Source organism: Phalangium opilio, unplaced genomic scaffold (genome assembly GCF_054372755.1).
Source record: "Phalangium opilio isolate 3A_F unplaced genomic scaffold, DU_Popi_V2 ptg000061l_1, whole genome shotgun sequence".
NCBI lineage: Eukaryota > Metazoa > Arthropoda > Arachnida > Opiliones > Phalangiidae > Phalangium > Phalangium opilio.
Genome location: NW_028324178.1, coordinates 5,393,318 through 5,416,904, shown reverse-complemented (window position 1 = coordinate 5,416,904; position 23,587 = coordinate 5,393,318).

Here is a 23,587-nt window from a genome sequence, read left to right as displayed (position 1 = left end):
AAAAATATATTTCGTTTTGGTTTTAAATTCGTGTATATCATGAAGTAGTTGACTTATGTGTTTTCTACGAAAATATTTAGATAGTTGTTCTGTTTTTTGGTCTCGCTCTGCTGATTTACATGACGGGGAAATTAAACTCAAAATATGGCAAAGTCAAATCGGAACTGCCCTTCATGTTTTTGTTGCAATGCCTTCTGGGAACGAGTAAGAACTTTTAGAGTCACGCTAAACTCATTTCATAATTGAATTCAATTTCATTCTCAGGTCCCCAAAGTTTGAATTGCAACGGAGTCGCTCGTTTTCTTTCGGTCTCGTGGAGTCTGGCGTCTTTCGTTCTATGGCTTTTCGTATCTTCGGAAATGACGTCACAGTTTTCGAGCAAATCAGAAGCACTTCCCTTTGACACCATCGACGATGTATTTCACTTTCCCAATGCGAAGCCTTTGCTGGTAAAAAACGATGCATGTACCAGTTTCATTCAGGTCAGTTAACAAACGAATTACACGTCACTTTTTCAATCGATAAACATAAGTTCAATTTGTTTTATTTTTTGATGTAGAAAAATGCCTTGATTAACACGGCATATGCGGAAGTAATAAAGCGAGCAGACGCGATCCCAGATTCATGTTACCACACATATGCCTCATTTACGGAAAACGACGACATTCATTCAGCAATTGAAAATCGAGAAAGATTTTTTATTAATACGGATGGTCTACACTGGAATATAATCAAGAGCCGGTACGCAAAGACGGGAAGTTGCAAAATGAAACTAAGCCATTCTTTAATGATAACCTACTCAGTGTTGTATTTCGAGAAAAATATTTCGCAAACTCTGATCAAGACCATCAACAAAAGGTTAATGTCTCCTTCGAAGTTGTATTTTTCTGGTGGAAATAATTTGATTGAATTTATCAGGTTGCGACAACTGACCGAGGGCGATTGCTTCGAGGATCTGAACCCGTCTTTAAAAAACGAAATGCATCCTTGTCAGAAAACTGAAACACTGGATGCGTTCGTCGTCATCAACGTATCGGCTTTCATGGTCATTTTCCGCGTCTGTCTCATCGGATGCTCCGCATCCTTCGTCACTCTCGTTCTCGAAATATACGTTCACATGTTGACAGTTAACATGGCAGCGCCTTAGCTTATCGGAGTCTGATCATTAGACCGAAATTACTCCTTTAAAAAGTACTTTAAACAAAACAAAAGATGTAGTGCCTACAGAAGCATACGATCAAATACAAAATCACTTTTAGACCATTCTCTGGTATACTGATATTTTTAACTAAGTTTGCACAAGTTAATAGATGAAATTAGGCAGCTTCATCGTCCACCACACAAATTCATACACAAAACAAGAATTTCATAAAAAAGGGGGAAAGCAAGATGAAATGGGCTAAAAATGACACTTCAGTCAAACTGGGGTGTACTGGCGTATCTAGTCTTTCCGGTGTATTGTACTGGACTATTTATATCACTAAAATTATTTTGAATAAAGAATTTCCTCACAAATATTAAGTGATATTTTATCACAAACTATAATGGAACGTTTATGCTAAGCTTTTTATTAAAATGATACCGATTATTATTGTTCTACGTTTTTACCTCTCTGTGTGACGTAGTCCAGGAGAGGTTCTAATTTCGACGTGTCTGTGTGTCTATCTGTCCGTTGTTACACCCACGTGACCGCGTTCGCAGTTTGCGTATCGGAGCAAACGTGTTCCCAATTTGCGGACCGCATTGACAGTTCACAGAAATTTGGAAAATTGTATTTCTCTCCGTTGGCTACTCTATACTTGAATTCTCACACCACCATGTTTGGTCTTCGTCCATCCCACATGGTACTTTTCTGGCTTCTAACACCACCATCTTTGTTCTTTGTCAATCCCACATTGACACCAGGCTGCACTTACACTGCCTTCTAACACCACCATCCACTGGTCTTCCGTCTATTCCACATAGAGACCAATCTGTATCATTGGCTTCTACTCCATTATCATCGTTTGGTTTTACGATATACGCGGCCACCAAAGGTTTTCGCAATTGCGCTTTTTCCTTACTATTGTAAGGGAAACGATTTCCATATATATAACAAAATTTTAAAAGAATCGGGTAAGAGGGGTACGCTTCAATTTAAACGTCAATATTAGCAAAGTTTGAGAAGATAATAGGTATCTTTATTTTAAACGATTTAACTATTATTAATGTTAATTATTGAAGATTAAAATAATAAAAAATAATTATATTTATTTAAATATTAAAGATAAACCTCTCGTGCAATTATCATTGCCTCCTATATCTACCAAGGCCCGTGCATGCGATATATTTCCTTCATTGCCTCCTATATCTATATTGTATATATTGTGATATATTTCATTAATTGCCTCCTATATCTATCAAGGCCCGTGCGTTGCGATATATTTTTCAAAACAACAACAAAAAAAGGAAGCTCCTCTCAGAAACATAATAATTTCTTTTCTCTGTATATGAAGTGAAAATATGGAAAATATTGTGCTCCTTCTTTAATGGTATAAATCCTTGCCTGTCTATTAATATTTTACATAGGAGTAATACGTTTTTAGCGAAGTCTAGAGAGGATAAACATAAGCGAGATTGTTTCGGAAAAAAATACTGCTTCCACTAATGGGTATATACTCCTTGTTACTGTTGTATAGAGTAATCATGATAAAAGCTTAAAAAATTACCAGAGGATAGACCTTTTTTATTAGAGGACTGCAAAGGCTTTGGGAAAACTCCAACTCCATAGAAAGCCAAGGGACTCCCTCATTTTTGGTCGGAGTTGGAATTGGGTAAAATAAATAATTTGGCTTTGGGTGGCTTTGGGAATATTATCTCTGAAAAGGAACGGAGTCGGAAGGGAGTGGAAATATTTCGAAAAATTATACGGGAGTCGGTCGGGACTGGATTATTGTTGGATGCAGGTGGCTTTGGCTGGCGTTGCCATTTATAGTATCCAAATGGAGTTGGTGGCATTGAGAGCCAGCCTTATTTTATTCAACCGGAGTTGGGTGGCATTAGTGATATAAGTCAATTTTTCCTCTTTCAATTTCCCACGCGGTTGTTTTGGCGCAAGCGCGATGCATGAAGTTCAACCCCACACAGACGGCACATGACGGTCGCGGCTGGTACAGCCGTCCCTCCGCAAAAAAAAATCAAATTCATTGCTGTGCGAGAGAAAACGAAACTAAAACTATTTGTTCTTTTTAAGTTAGAGACTAGAGAGTCATAAATTTTTCCGTCGCCTTAGATTAAACGTAAAAAGGAAAACTACAATTATAAACAATGTTCGAGTTTATAATAAAAATAATTGAAAAATGCAGTGGGATAACGTTGGAAAACCTTCATAATATATAATTTCATAATATACCACACGGCCGGCTGGGAAACGTTGGGGTAAATATAAATGAAAATTGGTTAGGTTAAATGCTTTTGTGTTTGGAGTAAGAAAGTTTGTTTTAGCTCTCATTGGCTTTGGCAGAGATGGGAAAACTTGTCGGATATCTCATTAGTTTGGTCAAGGATTAGAAAACTTGTCGCATATCTCATTGGCTTTGGCAGGGATTGGAAAAATTGTCAAATTTCACATTGGCTTCGGCAGGGATTGGAAATATTATTGAATTTATCAATTGGCTTTGGTAGGGATTGGAAAGATTTTTAAATCTCTCAATCGGCTTTGGCAGGGATTGGAATTCGTGTGAAACTTCACAATTGGCTTTGGCAGGGATTCAAAAATGAAATGAATTTTAGTGTGGCGTTAGGGAGGAGTTGAAAATATAACAATGGCGTTAGGGTGGCAGTGGCGTTTGTGAAAATTTTACCATTGGAGTTGGCAGGCTTTGGGAATGACTTTTTTCAGTTTGCAGCTCTCTATTTTTTATCCTCTTGTTTTATTCTTAATAAGAATATAAAACATTTATTTTGTATCAAAAAATATTTTTTGGTGCTGAGGTTGCTTTAGAAAAATCCAAACGGTTAGGCATTGGTAAGAAAGACATGTGGAAGCTATTTGCAGAGATGATAATTGTTTTACATGTTTTAAATAAGACTGAAGCTTCCACTATTGTGTTTATGCTCCTTGTTTGTTTGACTGAAAACCATCTAGGTATAGATAACAGTCAGACCAAAAATTTCAAAAATATATATTTTAAATCTAATCAGATACGCCCACCTAGTTGAAAATAGACCTATTAAATTTGCGGGAGCCATTCTTGAGAATTTTTCTTTGCTTGTAGGTTGTTAATTTATCTACTAGTAAATATTTGTGTTTGGAAGTTGGATATTAAGTAAAATTAAGTGGTTGTAACGAGCCAGCAGGTTTTTGCCGCTTCTTTTTGTGAGTATTTGATTTTTGTATGTAAAATGGAGGAAGATAATGTTGACAGTAAGGATGAAATGCGGAAGCGCAAAGCGCGGGAAAGGATGAGGGCAAAAGGTCGACGTTTTCATTGGACACTTAAGTTTATATAATCTTCTCGACACGGAGAGGTAATATTTTGGTTTTCCCAACTTGTTTTTTGTTCTGTGAACAAAGATTCCATCGAAGATTATTCGTTTGTATAATTTGGAACAAAGTAACCATGACAGGAAAGTGACGTCACAGAGTATATACGACCAAGAAAAATTATTTTAAATTTTATATTGACGTTATGTTTAAAAGCGTCGTTGTTTTTGGCCCCAAAGGCAGGGTAACTTTTGCCATATGTAAAAGGCACATTTTCTTTATACTTTCTCTTTTACGCGTGTTAGTAAGTATCAAAGTCATTACACGTCGTTTAGTTTATTTAAAAGTTGGGAAACCAAAATAAACCTCTACGAGTCGAGACACAATAAAGAACCTTTTTTTAAATAATAAAATAAATATAATTGATTTTAATCATTTTAGTCATCATTAATTTACCTTATTTCAAGTTAAACCGTTTTAAGAAACATTTCTAAAACAATTTTTAACATAGCTATTGTTGACGTTTGAATTCAAGCCTATGCCTCCAACAATTTTTTTATTTATCTACCAGTAAATATTTGTGTTTGGAAGTTGGATATTAAGTCAAATTAAGTGGTTGTAAAGAGCCAGCAGGTTTTTGCCGCTTCTTTTTTGTGAGTATTTGATTTTTGTATGTAAAATGGAGGAAGATAATGTTGAGAGTAAGGATGAAATGCGGAAGAGCAAAGCGCCGGAAAGGATGAGGGCAAAAAGGTCGACGTTTTCATTGGATGCTTAAGTTTATATAATCTTCTCGACACGGAGAGGTAAAATTTTGGTTTTCCCAACTTGTTTAAAGATATTTTTGCACTTCTAGCTAACACGAGAACATACTTTCTACGGTAACCATAAGATGTCGCCAAACAACAAGAACTTTATCATCGACAACCCAACTAATCAATAGCAGAAGTCCATTAAAGGGAGGGTGAAGTATAAAATCAAGTCCTTTTTTATCGATTATTCTACTAAATATAAGACCAGTCTGCATAGTGAAACATTCAGGAAATACTTCCGAATGATTTTAAAATTCAAATTAAGTTCAGATTTTAAGGATAATTTTAAAGAAGGTCCTCCGGCCAATCGCGTAACGCCCTGCCTTTTTGTTAACAAAATTCTCGTGGCACGTTCCGTGTTGAATGAAATTTATCACGAGATTTGATAAAATTCGTGCGCGACGTGATAATCGTGGCGCGAGACATGGAGCGTGCCACGAGAATTTTTTTAATAAAAAGGCAAGGCGTTACGCGATTGGTCGGAGGACCTTCTTTAAAATTATCCTTAAAATCTGAACCAAATTTGAATTTAAAAATCATTCGGAAGTATTTCCCGAATATTTCACTATGCAAACTGGTCTTATAATTAGTTGAAGAATTGATAAAAAATCACTTGATTTTCTACTTCACCCTCCCTTTAAATTAGCCAAGGAAGTAAACAATTAAAATAGCTGGTATAGCGTACGTCTCTGCTGAGGTAAGAACTCCTTCCAACTCCATGGATAGGGGGTTAAATGTTTCCCCCTTTCTGTTAAAACTCTCGAGCTCCCGGGATACACGGATTAGCCATAAAACAGTAATGGTGGTTAATATTCTACAGCACTTGTTTTTGATTAATTTTCGGGATAGTGACCAGTCTTGGAAATAGCACAGGTCCAAAACCAGTTTATTAATTGCTCGAACCATTTTTTTATTCGAAATCCGGGGTTATTGGTCCTTGGGACCAGTTTATTAATTGAGAACTTTAATGAAAATTCAGGAGGGACCAGTTTAAAAATTCTACTCCATATAGACTCCTAGCCTTGACTGGTACTTATTCTTGCCTTCCTTACTACAACCACAACCCACATGCTATGGAAGCCAGGGTGGGAAATAAGGATATTTTTAAAACTGGACACTGGGCCAGCAACCCTCCTGGCCTGGAATAAATAAACTGGTCCATGACCATTGACCACGGCGCGTCGTCTGCTAAACTAAAGATGTTGGCAATTAAAATAGTTGAGATAATGTCTGGACTCTGGTTACCCTTGAATTTTCTTAGTGGTCCCGTGGACCACTGACGCCCCTCCAATTTAATTTTTAAACTGGTCCAGGCAATTTTATGATAGATTAATACAAATAAAGACTGAAGGAACAGATATTATATAAAAAGGACTTGGTTTGCCCAAGTCTAAAAAACAAAACGATAAGAGTTTTTCCAGTTGACTGAAGCGTGGATATTTTTTTTTGTATATAATTTTAAAGACAATCCGTATTTTACTACTCCTTAGAATTTAATTCAATCTCCTGATTTTACTGGTAATGAATTTATTTCCAATAAATTAGTTGAAATAAAGAATTACTTATGTCTGATTTTTCAACAACAATTCCCTTATAATAAGTTTTTAATGATAGAATTATTTGAAAGATAAAGCACGTTCTCCCTTAAAAAAAATAAATTTCATGATAAAATGTTTTCACCTCTCCGAGTGACGTATGTCACGGAGAGGCTCTAAAATCGACGTGTCTGTGTGTCTGTCTGTCCGTTGTTACACCCACGTGACCGCGTTCGCAGTTTGCAAATCGGAGCAAACGTGTATTCAATTTCCAGACCGCATTTACAGTCCCGGAAATTGTATTCCACTTACAGGCTATTACTCCATTGCCTGTCTAACAACTCTGTTCATTTGTCCACCCCACATGGACACCAGTCTGAACTTACTAGCTTCTAAACACCACCATCTTGTAGTCTTTCGCCCATTCCACATGGACACCAGTCTGTACTTACTGGCTTCTAAACACCACTACCTTCTCGTCTTTGTCCATTCCACATGGACACCAGTCTGTACTTACTGGCTTTTTAACACCACCATCTTCTATTCTTTGTCCATCCCACATGGACACCAGTCTGTACACCTGGCTTCTAACACCACCATCATCCTTAAGGTTAAGACATACGCGGCGATCGGCTAGGGTTACGAGAAACGTCTAGCCTTCCATTGACGGGGTCTTCCGCCAAGGTTCACGCAATTGCGATGTTCTTATCCATAGCTACGATTCGAAACCCTTATATACTACCTATTTGAGTAGGGCGAAGCAACCGGCGTATGCTTCATTTCAAACGCCAATATTAGTCAAGTCTCTCAAGAATGTTTAATGCAAAAATATTCTATGCAAAAATATGTTTAATTTAGCTTTTCAATGCGTATCCATCATGAAGCAGTTGACCTTATGTTCAATATTCTAAAAGTGTTGAAACGAATTGTATCTAGATAATTGTGTGGTCCGTTGGTGTCATTCTGCTGATTTACATGACGGGGAAACTAAACTTTAAATATGGCAAAGTGAAATCGGAACTGCCCTCCATGTATTTGTTGCAATGCATTCTGGGAACGAGTAAGAACTTCTAGAGCAACGATACATCCATTTCCCATAACTGAATTGAATTTCATTCTCAGGTCCGCAAAGTTTGAATTGCAACGGAGTCTCTCGTTTTCTTTCGGTCTTGTGGAGTCGGGCGTCTTTCGTTCTATTGGTTTTCGTATCTTCGGAAATGACGTCACAGTATTCAAGCACATCGGAAGTACTTCCCTTCGATACCATCGACGACGTATTTCACTTTACCAATGCGAAGCCTTTGCTGACGAAAAACACGGCAGAATTCAGTTTCATTCAGGTCAGATCAATATAAGAATTGAACGTCACTTCTTCATTCGGCAAATAGAAGTCGTTTGCGGGTCTCTTATTGGGTTTATAGAAATGTTCTTAAATTTCCTTTATTTTCGATGTAGAAAAATGCCTTGATTAACACGGCATATGCGGAAGTAATAAAGCGAGCGGATGCGAACCCGAATTCGTGTTACCAGACATCCCTAGTAGCACAAAAAGGTTGGCCCAACTGAAGGGGGTTTGCTGTTAGCGAACTAGTTTGGCGCGACTCTGATTTTTCGGACTCAATGATCTACCTGGCCAGATTCTGATTAAACAGTCGTTTTACTACCGGCAACAGCCCTGGGCCAAATGATCATTAATTCTTGGCCAACTGCTTTTTCTAGTCGTTTTATTGTTGGAAGCATCTGTAGGCCGACTGTTGGGCAACAATCGGCCTTTTTTTACGCGGTTGCTTAAGGCTCGGGTATAATTCATCCACCACTAAAATCAAGGGTTACCCAACGCCCAAAATCCTAACAAATAAAATCAGTACTGGGCCATAACCATAATCGGTACTCAACCATCTTTAATACGTGCTGTCCAAAAATCAGAACCAACCCAACTCCTTAATCAGAACCAACCCAACACCTTAATCAGAACCAACCCAACACCTTAATCAGAACCAACCCAACTCCTTAATCAGAACCAACCCAACTCCTTAATCAGAACCAACCCAACTCCATAATCAGAACCAATTGCTAGAAGCCCAAAAATAATGACACAATTAAGGCGATATAGGATTTAAAGTTTAAATTCGTTTTATTGCAATATTTTATGATCAATTTATACCAAATCAATAAAAAGATAACAATTTTTGGTCCTACTGATAAGTTTATAAATTTTCATATTTCGTTATCAGAGTCCTTTCTTTCCGCATTTCTTCTGCTTCTACCTCCTTCACGGTCGGGTGCATATTTCACCCAATTTTGAATTATACTTTCAACTTCAAATTCTTTGCTACCTTTCAGGTTTAGTTGAACAGCGGCTAAAAGTTTGAATGATTAATATTTATTTCCAATTTTTAAAATTAATTAGATTTACCAATTATAACATTTTTGAGCCTGAGTTCTTTAAAGGCGTATTTCTCATTTACTCCTATCCAATTGAATTTGAGCACAAGTTCGTGACTCATTACATTTTTTAATATCCTTCTGGTGCAGTCTTTTATCTTTTTCCCTCCAAAGGACGCAAACTTCTTTGCCTAAGAAAGGGAGGTGTTTAAATATTTTTAAATAAATTATTGTCTTGAACATACAATCTTATTTCTTGAGTCCTCATTTTCCAAAAGCTCTTCTAGTATCGATAAATCATGCAAAGATTTCAATGGTATCTGTGGAAAACCATTAACCTCCAAATCTTCAGAATCAGCAGCAGAAGATTTTCCTTGTAACTATTTTGAAGGAACTTGTCCATTTTAGCGTTCAAATCGGTTAACATTAAGATCATAGTTCTTTGAAATTGTTCTGAACTCAAGCTCGATAATGTATCCTGTCTTTCATCGGATCTATATTTTTGATTAGCCGGATTACGGAATGCTAAAATATGAAAATTTTATAATTAAGGTTAATTAAATTATTTTTAAATAAGAGAGAAAGTATAAAAAGTAGGTAAATACTGTACGCACAATTACGGGGTTCACTGTAAGATTTGTTGGGCGGGGTACTTGCAGTTTCATAATTGACAAAATGACTTCCGTTGCGGCTAAATTCTCGGCTTCTATCTATGAAACAAAAAATCATTACCAATATTGAGCTTTTAGTAAATGCGTATCATTAATTACTATTGTGTCCTATGTTACGGAAATCTCGCCTTTCATCATTTCGGTAATTATCTTGACGATACGAAGATTCTGTAAGGCATATGATTTTGTTTACATTGTTAAAGCGCGAAAAAAAGAAAAAATCATTTCTTTGAAATACCTTCGATGCTTTTTCTGTGATGTACATCTTCATCCCACATAGGCGGTTCATCTGATAATAGAACACTAGGACTTCTAGAGCTGCACTCATTTAAGAAATGTACAGAACGTTTTGAGTTGTCTGGATATGCGCGTGCTTAATTATGTCAAAGGGATAGCGCATATATATTTGTGTGCATACTTACTTTTAGTTTGGCTTTGACTTTTTCCACTAAAGGAATGGTTTTGTGGCCTGTCACTATTCATAAAGCATGACGCTGACGCATCAGCATAAACCGCTGATAACACAGGGTTTGATATCACTTTGTTAGATTTTTCTTTATGCGAAACAAAACTTAAAGGTTTCTCTGAAATGCTATGCGACTCTGTGTCAGTGATTCGTCTAGGAACTGAAGGCTTAAGATAATTATTTATTGAAGCCGCTGCGTTAGAACACACTGTGTTTATTGAGGAATTCGAAGCATCATTTTCGATGATTTTTTCAAAAACACTTCCGGTATTTATATTTGGTAGAAAAGTTCGACTGTCTAATTGTTGGTTATTAGTTGTGCTAGTTTCAATACAAACGTCATTGGTAATAGGTAATTCTAAATTTTTTTTCTACCAATGAAACAGTTTTATCGGCTTTTCCTTTACTCGATGGATTTAATTTTCCTTTATTTGTCGAATTTATTTTGCCTTTACTTGACGAATTTATTTTGCATTTAGAAGCAGTTTTATTTACGTTTCTCCGAACTAATGTGGAACTTTTATATCTGACTAGTTTAGATGAACGAGCTTTAAATGAGGTGCAGTCCAACGTATCTAAATTAGTCGTTGCTTCCTTTGAACCACTAACACATTTTTCCACTAACGAGCTTTTTGGACATTCATTATTCTCAACGACTGAAACCAAAAATATAAAAATACACGCCACTGATTAATTCTCGTCAAGAGTTAAATGGGTCTGTTCTAAAAAAGCTCAGATTCAAATCATGTTTACTTACATTGTTGAGCCGTTGTATCTGGAATAGCTCTAGATTCAAGAACACTCATACTAGGAAGTGAATCACTAGTTTGTTCTGAAAATAATTTTATTGAGACTAAGATTTCTTTTTTTTTTCACTTTTTTGTACTTTCACTTTTAAGGTCTTACCATTATTTGAGGGAAATTCTGGCGCTTTTGGGAGAGTTATTTGTTTTCTTCCGGCGTTTTTTTGGCAATTTTTGGAGAAACTTCCTGGCTTTCATCTATAAGAGTTAAAAAATATGTACATACACTCTATGCAACAAAAATTTAAAGCCTGTTTTATCAGGGTTCGGTTCAAATGGGCCGATTAAACAATTAAAAAGCTCATATTTAAAGTAAAAACGATTCTTCCTCTCCCAAAATAGATATTCACTAATTATGTGGCATCAATATAAAAGGCGCGAAATTTATAAAATAGAAAACTATTACTCACACTTATCAGATTCTGCTGATCCACTATCAAATGTTTCGTTTGTGATTCGTTTCCTTACGACTTTTCGCTTTTTTTCCACGGCCGAGTTCAGCCTCACTTGCGAGGTCGGATGTTAGCTCTGACCTTGCTAAATGCTCACGTGCTTTTGTGTAAAGTTCTATTATAAATAATATATTTAATTAACATTATGAAATATCGTTTTAATATAAAATTGACCTTACGTGTTTTATAAATAATTTTCCCGTTATATACATCCCAATCTTTTCCTGGCGAAGTGCCACTCTTAATTAATTTTACAGTTTCATTTTGCAAACGTGGCGGTGGCCAATAACATGTTGTTTCAGTTTGACACCATGAGTAGGGAATGGCTTCAACAGCGTCCTCGGCGTTAAAGTGAAATATGACGTACATCTAGAAAAACATTTATCCAAACCTAACAATATTCTCAAAAAAATAAAATAAATAAATAAATTGCCCAGTAAATTCTAAAACGGTTATATTTGGGCTACATATTTAGCTTCCATATTTTAAATTAGGAGGAAATCATGTGTAGTGCAATAGAGGAATTATAGAAACCAGTGAGTTGTTTTTGTTTGGGTATTGAAAGCACTTTTGTTCAAATAAATCTATGGAATAAGTCTTCACTTGCTTGGAAGTTTTGGCTAAGAAAATCCCTAGACAAGATGATCGTACTGGGTAGTTGAAACAGTCATCGTGAAATTTATTTAAATTCCCAACGATCATTACTTCTTTATTTTTAGTTGGGTATAGGCCTTTTATTGTAATTACGTCTCCAGTGGATAACTTGAAGCAGTTATCTGGCGGCCGTGTACTTAATGTGTAAGTTTGGCAGACAAATTTTTTGTAAGATTTCGCATCGTTTGGTATATTTGAAAGTTTGTTTCTAAACTCTTTCATTAGTCCATACCTTTTAGCTTTTCTCTTGCTTTCTAGACTTACTCGGCCTTCACTGAGTCTTTTAACTAGTTGCTGAAGTGGATTATTGGGAGATCTAATTTTCTTTTTAAGCAACTGCAGAAAATTTTCAAATGAAAAATCGCTATAAAAGTCCAATGGACCAAATTTTTTAACGTCTGCTGCTAAGTGTGTTAGTGAATGTATATTCCAACTGGCAAATTTCTTTCCATAGAAGTCAGGGGAGGAAGATACAAACATCTCTAATAGCTCGCCGGCATAATTAACAAGATTTTTACTGAGAGTGGGAGAAGCTAAAATGTAAATAGCACAATGTAAGAGCCTAAAATGATTAAGGACATCGTTAGACAGAATTCCTTTGGCCAAAACTGGTCCAGTATATAATGAAAATTGTCTTAGCTCCGTAGGCTTCCAACGATCTATGTATTTAAGCGCACGAGGTTTTCGGGCAAATTCACATGGTATGTATTCCCTGCTTTTCTTCAGTTTTGCTGAAAACTCTCTAACCCTTTGACAATTGAGCCGAACGAATAATCTGCCTTTTTTACCCAACTATGGGCCACCCTTGTCATACAACCAAGGCATACTAAGTGCATGTAATCGAGGGGAAAATTAGCTACCATGTCGATATCTAGCTGATCTAAAGGAGAAGGATCACCAGCTAAATGGTGCTCTTCATTCAATTTGTTACGAAACGACTCGTTTGTCCTAAGTGTTGTTATTTCATCTGAATTTTCCAATTCCAAAAATACTGTGTTCTTATTAATTCGAAAACCACTTATTGTGCACTTGTCACATGAATAGTACCCTGTATGGCCCTTGGTATTTTTCATGAAAGACCTAGCTGGCGTGTCCATTATAAAAGGCCCCTTTAGGTTGCAACTGAATATTTTACCCCCAAAATTAAAACCATGTTGATTAAGGTTTTCTAATTCATTAATGAAAGGTCGCATATACTCATCAAGAATACCAGGTTTAGATTCGCCACAAAATACACCTACAGGAAAAATATTGCCTAATATGCCTTCAGAGAAACTAAAAACTGCTACCAAAATTGGCCAAAAATCTGTATTAGAGCTTTTGTATAAAGGTAAACCGTCAATATTAATAGCAAAGGAAATGTCTTCGGAATAATTAGGATGGTAATTTAAAAATTCGGCTAGGCCTCTTTGGAAACCAATATGCCAATACTCCGCATTTGCTACTGGCATTATTGCAGTGCACTCTCTCTGGGTTCGTAAAAGCGTCCTCGAGCCTTTTGGTATCTCGTCATGCCCATGAGCCCGAAGAATTTGTAATAAACTATTAAGCCTAACAGAATCTAAATTGTGATTAATTGCCCAATTTCGAAGGTCATCCCTTAAATTTAACGCATCATCTTCCGTTGTACTTGTATCACTAGACTGAATTTCAGAACTATCACATGAGCTTTTTAACTCGTCAGGTTCATTAACTACATCTTCTTTATAATCCTTTTCTAAATTATGCTCTCTATTATAGTCTAGTTCAAGAGATTCATTACTATCCGAATCTTCAAAATATTCTAAATCTTGCTGATAGTTTAGCTCATTTCTAGATGTATGCCCATTTCTAGTTGTATCCTCATTAAGGACACGTTCTAAAACACTTTTAGCGTAAGCAGCTCTGTTTCTGCGCATTTGCCGCCGACTAGAACCTCTAGGAGTACTGATCTGCGCATTCTCATTACAGGAATTCATTTCAAAAAGGAGTGCAGAAGAGATAAAATCAATACATAACTGAAGGCACTATTACATAGCTGATTGAAAATTCAATTAAATTATCATTTTTTCAAAGGCTTAATATTTAGAAAATTAAAATCCATTGACCCTTAACGTTAATATTAATTCCGATAAATAGACTGTCATTTATACAAACAGAAGTAAAAGTAAGCCTAATTCTAATACAATTTAAAAAATTAATTACCTTTATCAAAGGCTTAACGTTTCTAAAACTGAAAAAATTTTAAATTATTAAAGTTCCTAGTTTCCTTCCATAGATATCATGATTAATTAAAATAATGCAAATCAGTTAACAGAATTTTCATTCCAATTATAAATGAATATTAATTGAAAATGAATTACATTAAAGAACTTGAAATTCCGCCAAAAACGTTTAGAGAAAATCAAAACAGTAAAATGGCGACTCTTCTCCCACGCGTACGAAACGAGAATGAATGGAGCAAAACTTCGAGAAAACCCAAAAAAAGTTCCTCTTTACAATAAATTTTCTTTGTGTGCTTCACACGCTCTCTCTCTTTCAACCCCCTTCAGGCATAGATCAACAAGTTTATAAAACGCTTCCTTAGCCAATCACACTGATCAATTTACTTTGGCTTTATGAGACAGCAGCGCCGTCTTTAATTTATTTCAGATTTTATCTAAATATTATTGAAATAAAATTGAATAATATTTAAAAAACTTTCCAAAATAATTAAATTTATTGAAATTAAAATAGAAAAACTTACTTTAAATTTTTTATTTTATAATTTTTTCGTGGTGTCGCTCTATGGTGATTCTTATAACCGAACCTACTTTGAGCATGGACTAATTATATATGCAGAATTTAGTTTGTCCATGTTCTGGGAAATATGCAAGTTAATTCTTAAACTATGTTAAATATAGTCACGCGCGCCCACGATCTAAATAGGTAAACCGCGGCTACAATCAAGTTGAATGTGAGTTTAAACTTAACGATTAACTTGTAAATAATATCATTAATTTAAATTTTAAAATTAAATAAAATTATTACCATAAATTAGTCATTCAATTCGAATATCAGTTAAATAGAAAAATTAAATTTAGTCATTATTAGTTAGTAAATTAGAATTATTTAATACTGGAGTAATTTTTACTTTTTAATATCGCAAGTGAGTTTTACAGTCGAATTGCAGTCATTTTGTATGTGTAAAAAACGCAACTCAAAATCTGCTGTCGGCGCGCAATCGGAAACTGACCCTTTGCCAACCACGACCACTAAACCAGATATACGACCCTACCCCAACTCGATAACGGAAGTGCTGTGCTACTAAGGATCCCCAGTAGCACAAATGCTCCAGAATGAAGTCGGTAAAAGGTCCAGGTGTCGGATAAGTGTTCCAAGTTTTCGGACATTAAAAGGACTTGTTGGCCGACCATTGTAATCAAAGTCAGCAGGGACTTGGTTCGGGCTCTTAATCGGGCAGTCGGGTTAGTTAACTATTTAAAGTCGTCATAGTAGGCAAAAGGTCCGACACAAGGACTTGTTGGCCGACCATTGTAATAAAAGTCAGCAGGTACTTGGTTCGGGCTCTTAATCGGGCAGTCGGGTTAGTTTACTATTTAAAGTCGTCGTAGTAGGTAAAAGGTCCAGGTGTTGGATAAGTGTTCCGAGTTTTCGGACATTAAAAGGACTTTTTGGCCGACAATTGTAATCAAAGTCAGCAGGGACTTGGTTCGGGCTCTTAATCGGGCAGTCGGGTTAGTTAACTATTTAAAGTCGTCATAGTAGGCAAAAGGTCCGACACAAGGACTTGTTGGCCGACCATTGTAATAAAAGTCAGCAGGTACTTGGTTCGGGCTCTTAATCGGGCAGTCGGGTTAGTTTACTATTTAAAGTCGTCGTAGTAGGTAAAAGGTCCAGGTGTCGTATAAGTGTTCCGAGTTTTCGGACATTAAAAGGACTTGTTGGCCGACCATTGTAATCAAAGTCAGCAGGGACTTGGTTCGGGCTCTTAATCGGGCAGTCGGGTTAGTTAACTATTTAAAGACGTCATAGTGGGCAAAAGGTCCGACACAAGGACTTGTTGGCCGATTATTGTAATAAAAGTCAGCAGGTACTTGGTTCGGGCTCTTAATCGGGCAGTCGGGTTAGTTAACTATTTAAAGTCGTCGTAGTAGGTAAAAGGTCCAGGTGTCGTATAAGTGTTCCGAGTTTTCGGACATTAAAAGGACTTGTTGGCCGACCATTGTAATCAAAGTCAGCAGGGACTTGGTTCGGGCTCTTAATCGGGCAGTCGGGTTAGTTAACTATTTAAAGTCGTCATAGTAGGCAAAAGGTCCGACACAAGGACTTGTTGGCCGACCATTGTAATAAAAGTCAGCAGGTACTTGGTTCGGGCTCTTAATCGGGCAGTCGGGTTAGTTAACTATTTAAAGTCGTCGTAGTAGGTAAAAGGTCCAGGTGTCGTATAAGTGTTCCGAGTTTTCGGACATTAAAAGGACTTGTTGGCCGACCATTGTAATCAAAGTCAGCAGGGACTTGGTTCGGGCTCTTAATCGGGCAGTCGGGTTAGTTAACTATTTAAAGTCGTCATAGTAGGCAAAAGGTCCGACACAAGGACTTGTTGGCCGACCATTGTAATAAAAGTCAGCAGGTACTTGGTTCGGGCTCTTAATCGGGCAGTCGGGTTAGTTTACTATTTAAAGTCGTCGTAGTAGGTAAAAGGTCCAGGTGTTGGATAAGTGTTCTGAGTTTTCGGACATTAAAAGGACTTGTTGGCCGACCATTGTAATCAAAGTCAGCAGGGACTTGGTTCGGGCTCTTAATCGGGCAGTCGGGTTAGTTAACTATTTAAAGTCGTCATAGTAGGCAAAAGGTCCGAGACAAGGACTTGTTGGCCGACCATTGTAATAAAAGTCAGCAGGTACTTGGTTCGGGCTCTTAATCGGGCAGTCGGGTTAATTTACTATTTAAAGTCGTCGTAGTAGGTAAAAGGTCCAGGTGTCGTATAAGTGTTCCGAGTTTTCGGACATTAAAAGGACTTGTTGGCCGACCATTGTAATCAAAGTCAGCAGGGACTTGGTTCGGGCTCTTAATCGGGCAGTCGGGTTGGTTAACTATTTAAAGTCGTCATAGTAGGCAAAAGGTCCGACACAAGGACTTGTTGGCCGACCATTGTAATAAAAGTCAGCAGGTACTTGGTTCGGGCTCTTAATCGGGCAGTCGGGTTAGTTTACTATTTAAAGTCGTCGTAGTAGGTAAAAGGTCCAGGTGTCGTATAAGTGTTCCGAGTTTTCGGACATTAAAAGGACTTGTTGGCCGACCATTGTAATCAAAGTCAGCAGGGACTTGGTTCGGGCTCTTAATCGGGCAGTCGGGTTGGTTAACTATTTAAAGTCGTCATAGTAGGCAAAAGGTCCGACACAAGGACTTGTTGGCCGACCATTGTAATAAAAGTCAGCAGGTACTTGGTTCGGGCTCTTAATCGGGCAGTCGGGTTAGTTAACTATTTAAAGTCGTCGTAGTAGGTAAAAGGTCCAGGTGTCGTATAAGTGTTCCGAGTTTTCGGACATTAAAAGGACTTGTTGGCCGACCATTGTAATCAAAGTCAGCAGGGACTTGGTTCGGGCTCTTAATCGGGCAGTCGGGTTGGTTAACTATTTAAAGTCGTCATAGTAGGCAAAAGGTCCGACACAAGGACTTGTTGGCCGACCATTGTAATAAAAGTCAGCAGGTACTTGGTTCGGGCACTTAATCGGGCAGTCGGGTTAGTTAACTATTTAAAGTCGTCGTAGTAGGTAAAAGGTCCAGGTGTCGTATAAGTGTTCCGAGTTTTCGGACATTAAAAGGACTTGTTGGCCGACCATTGTAATCAAAGTCACCAGGTACTTGGTTCGGGCTCTTAATCGGGCAGTCGGGTTAATTAACTATTTAAAGTCGTCGTATTAGATAAAAGGTCCAGGTGTCGGATAAGTGTTCCGAGTTTTCGGACATTAAAAGGATTTGTTGGCCGACCATTGTAATCAAAGTCAGCAGGGACTTGGCTCGGGCTCTTAATCGGGCAGTCGGGTTAGTTTACTATTTAAAGTCGTCGTAGTAGGTAAAAGGTCCAGGTGTTGGATAAGTGTTCCGAGTTTTCGGACATTGAAAGGACTTGTTGGCCGACCATTGTAATCAAAGTCAGCAGGGACTTGGTTCGGGCTCTTAATCGGGCAGTCGGGTTAGTTAACTATTTAAAGTCGTCATAGTAGGCAAAAGGTCCGACACAAGGACTTGTTGGCCGACCATTGTAATAAAAGTCAGCAGGTACTTGGTTCGGGCTCTTAATCGGGCAGTCGGGTTAGTTTACTATTTAAAGTCGTCGTAGTAGGTAAAAGGTCCAGGTGTTGGATAAGTGTTCCGAGTTTTCGGACATTAAAAGGACTTTTTGGCCGACAATTGTAATCAAAGTCAGCAGGGACTTGGTTCGGGCTCTTAATCGGGCAGTCGGGTTAGTTAACTATTTAAAATGGTCGATATCCGGATATAGTGTTGTTATCCGACCGTACTCTAACTACACTTTTAAGGGGTTTGGCACTCTTCAATGAAGAGTTGTTATCCGACAATGACCCGACTCTACTGTAAAGAGTTTCAATTTTGTTCAATGAAGAGAACTTCGTAACCCGATCTCGTATCCTATCCCAATATATAGGCTAGAAGTGAGGCAGTCGGCGAAGTGCACTATTTAATATCGCCCATATCCTGATTTTAAGTGTTTCAATACGACCCTACTCCGACTAGATTGAGTTTCGACACTCCTCAATTACGAATTGATATGCGACAGTACTCCGTCTACACTTTTTAAGATATTCGAGAACAGTTGGTCGACAGGTTCTCTAGAAGTCTTCAACGTCTTGAAATAGTTCTGTTTTCGGACGGTAAAGCGACTTCATCCTTTTTGAATTTTCGAGATTTTTTCAAAAATCAGTGAGCCTTCATATTTGTCATATATTTGCTCTAACGTATGCTTATTACTCCTTGAATAAATGACGTTATTACAATGATTAGACTTGAGAATATTGTTCCAAAATTTGTTGCAATTCTTCATAAAAACAATTTGATTTATTTCACTAAAAACCCTTATGAATTAAGGGGAAGAATATGGTTAACCAATCTGACTGCCTCCACTCAATTTTTCCTAAGGGGTCAAAACAAAATATCCATGCCGTTTCCATTTCATCACCTCAGTAAGTCAGTTTTTAACTCCTCTTTATCGTCAAAAGAGAAAGGACACTAAAACTTATCGTTTTCATATAATTTAAAGAAATCAACAGTTAAAATTCTCTGGTTTTATCCATAATCAAACCTTAAGTTATAACTAAAGCTTTGCTGACCCCATATTTAATCTGAGTTTAGCTTAATTCAATATTTAAAACATTTTTCTAAATTATTGTCCGACATCTTTACTTTTTGTTTGTCCAACAATATTAATGGAGAGTGAAGCCTGTAGAGATGCTCGCCTTTCCAGCCTTCCCTACCGCTGTCAACTTGAACGCAATACATATAGGAAATATTGACGAATGCGCAATTTAGCATGATATCGTAGCGCCTCTCTTCAAACTGGCAGGGAGCCCAGTTTGCTTCATGCTATACCGGAGAACGTTTAACGGGTAGGAGGTTGGAGGAGTCGATCGACGATTTTCCCGCTTAAAATTTAACTCGGAAGGAGTTCGCGATAAACAGTGACGGTCTTTGGTGCGGTCGTTAATTTTAATAGTGCCCGCTTCACTATACTGAAGGACTACTACTTCTTACAAAGCGCTTTTAAGTGAGATTGGCGAATAATTACTGGAAAAGATAAACTCAAAAGGTATGTTACTGTTCTAGATATATTATTAAATTACTAAGCCTTGTCTAAATGCATTGTGCTTTTAGTATCTGTCAATGTATTTGATTTTGGAACTTTATACTAGATGTTTGTTGTTATTCTATAATGTTACAGCTACTATATAAGTACTACTACTTCGTACTCAGGCACTCTTATAATTGATTGGCGAATAATTACTTTTAAATCAGAAATCAAAAGGTATGTTGATGTTCTAGATATGTTGTTAAATTACTAAGCCTTGCCTTTAATATCTAAAAACACTGTGCTTTGACTATCTGTAATCTATATATTTTGATTTTGAACATTTAGCTTTTTGTTAATTGTTTTTCTCTAATGTTAAAGCTACCAATATTAATGAAAATAATAGTACGTTTTCGGATTTAAAATATTGGAAATATTTGTTGATTCATCATGGAAGCAGCAAATTTTGTCTCTAGTAGGCATAAGCGTAGGAAAAGAGATTCTTATATGCGCAGGGTATTAGAAAGTGTTAATGCAAATAATGATGAAAATGAAAGCATCTCTAATGGTGAAAATCAAGAAATAAATATTGAAGAGCCTAGTGGCAAAACAGAAGATTTTTCACATGAAACTTTCGCGTTACCTCTTCCTCAGCCCAATCCAATTGACAATAATATTAGCATAAGTGATAGTGATTCAGATAGATCAAGAACTATTGATTTTGAGAACTCTCCTTTTCCAACTGAAAGTGATAGCTCGTCTGACAATGAGGATGAAAAGGAACTTGACATAAATTCTGATATAAGAGACTGGGCCCTCAATCATAAAATTAATAATTTTGCAACTAATGATTTGCTCGATATTCTGAGAAAGCATGGCCATGCAATGCCAAAAGATTCTAGAACTCTACTCAAAACTCCCAGAGAAACTAAAACTATACCAATAAGAAATGGCGAGTATTGGCACATAGGTTTTAAGGAAGGCTTAAATTATTTTTTAACGAACACGGAGGATTATGATCATGAGCTTTCATTTGCTATAAATATTGATGGGCTTCCCATTGATAAAAGCTCTGGAATTGATTTTTGGCCAATCTTAGCTTCGGTTTTCAATTTTTCTCAGGGAATGATTGGAACACCTTTCCCTGTGGGAGTTTTTTGCGGAAATTCTAAACCTGGAATTTTAGAGGAATATTTAGGACCGCTAATAAAAGACCTCAAAGAGCTAGAAGCAAATGGTTTCTCTTATAATAACAAAGTATTTAAATGCAATTTAAAAGGCCCATTTATTCTCGATACGCCAGCACGAGCATTTGTGAAAAACACAAAAGTACACACAGGTTATCATTCATGTGACAAATGTTCAATTGAGGGTATTAGGCAAGATAATCGCACTTTGTTTTGGCAAGAAGATGTACACGTGACTCTTCGAACTAATCAAAGTTTTAGAAACCAAGATGATGAGAGTCACCATTAAGTGGGAGGTTTATCACCTTTAACAGAACTTAATATAGACATGGTGCGTCAATTTCCGCTAGATTATATGCATCTAATGTGTCTGGGAGTGACGAAAAAGATTTTGCACGCCTTTCTGAGTGGCGATTTAACCGCAAGACTTGGCACTTACTTAGTATCGGTGCTTAATGAAAAATTAGATAGCTGTCGTCACTATATTCCCAAGGAGTTCGCTCGAAAACCTAGAACACTCAAATACTTGGATCGCTGGAAAGCGACTGAACTACGTCAATTTATGATATACACTGGACCAGTTCTTTTAAAGGATATTTTAAGAGAAGACGTAATGAACCACTTTCGGTTGTTTCATTGTGCTGTCTACATTTTAGCTCACCCTGTTTTGCATAAAACCCACTGCGATTACGCCAATGAAATTTTACAGATGTTTGTCACTTCCTGTCCTGATTTTTATGGAACTAACTTTATGGTGATGAATGTTCATTCGCTTAAACACGTAGTAAATGATGTTAAAATGTTTGGAAATCTCGATGCGTATAGCGCCTTTCCCTTTGAGAACTTTTTGCATTTTATGAAGAAATCAATAAGAACCCCAAACAGGCCCCTGCAACAAGTTATAAAAAGAATGGGCGAATCAGCCATTTTCCATCGCAAAAGGGTTGTAACCAAAATTTGTTTAAAATTGCCCTTCAACTGCAACGAATTCTTTCTGCCAGACAATGTTACTACTTACAAAAAGTTAGAAACACCTAGATTCACAATCTCAATACACAAAGGTGACAATTGCTTCAAGTTAACGTCTGAAGAAGTTATTATAGTGAAAGTTATTTTTCAAGATTCAACTAAGGAGATTTATGTTTGTGGAAATATCTGCAAGTTTGAGGAGAATCTATTTGAATATCCCCTTCAATCATCCGATCTTGGAATATTTATAGGGAAAGTTCAAAACCAAACGAAAACATATCCTTACTTTTCCCTGCGTCAAAAATGCTTGCTTCTGCCCCAAAAAAGAGACACTGTAGCTATTATACCATTGCTGCACAATTCATAAAATTAGATATATTTGACTATATGGAGAGGGCGTGGAAAGGAAATTAATTGGTTCAAATCACCATAAAGATAATGTAACATTTTTCTGCATAAATTTAAGAACTCGAAACCGATAGAAATGATATCGATAAATTAGTGGTGGTCAGATTGATCAATTCGCATAACCAAATAGTATTTACTTGTCGTATGTGGCGCATAACTCGAATTTCTTTCATTGATAAAACCTTACGCTAGTTCAATTTTCAAAATCATTCGAAGATAATTCCTTAAATCAGTAGCTATTAATTACTTAATTTTCCACTACACTCTCACTTTTAACGGAAACTAAAATGTATCTGGAATATCAAGGATTGTTCTATTTGTTCGTTTAAATTAACGTACCCATTAATCTTTTCATTAATATGGAAGACAAAATATTTGCCAACAAGATAGATGATATATTTGACAATGGAAAAAGCGATCAAATGTTAAATTTCTCTCAATTGCGTTAGATGTTTGCGGTTGTTAATTTTGTCAATGATGACACCGTTGAAGTTGTTCCTGATGCTTGGTGCAAAAGCGATAAAATTTGTAAATGGCCACCAAAGAACACACAAGGGCTAGCAAAAATGTTGAAAAATTGCGATCCGCCAAAGCCAGAATGGGAAGATTATGATATTAAAACCTACCGGAAAGGATGTAAGTATCTATTTTAAAGATAAACATAAAGCAATTTCTTTGTAAATATGAATTCAGTGATCCCTCAGTAAAATATAATTGTTTTACTTTAAGTGACATTTTCTCGTGCACGAGAACTATGCAGCAAAGCTGAAGTAACATCAGATCTAGGAAATGAAACAGATTTAGGAAGAGGAAAGCGATCCAGGAACAAGAAACGACACCATTCTAGCAGCAGCAATGACGAAAACAGTGATAACTCTAAGAAGAGAAAGCTATCTAAAAATAGAGATGAGAAATCAAATACAAGTAGTTCTTATCATTTTAAATAAATTATTAATAGTTTTAATCATGAAATTAAATATTAGATATGGACAAA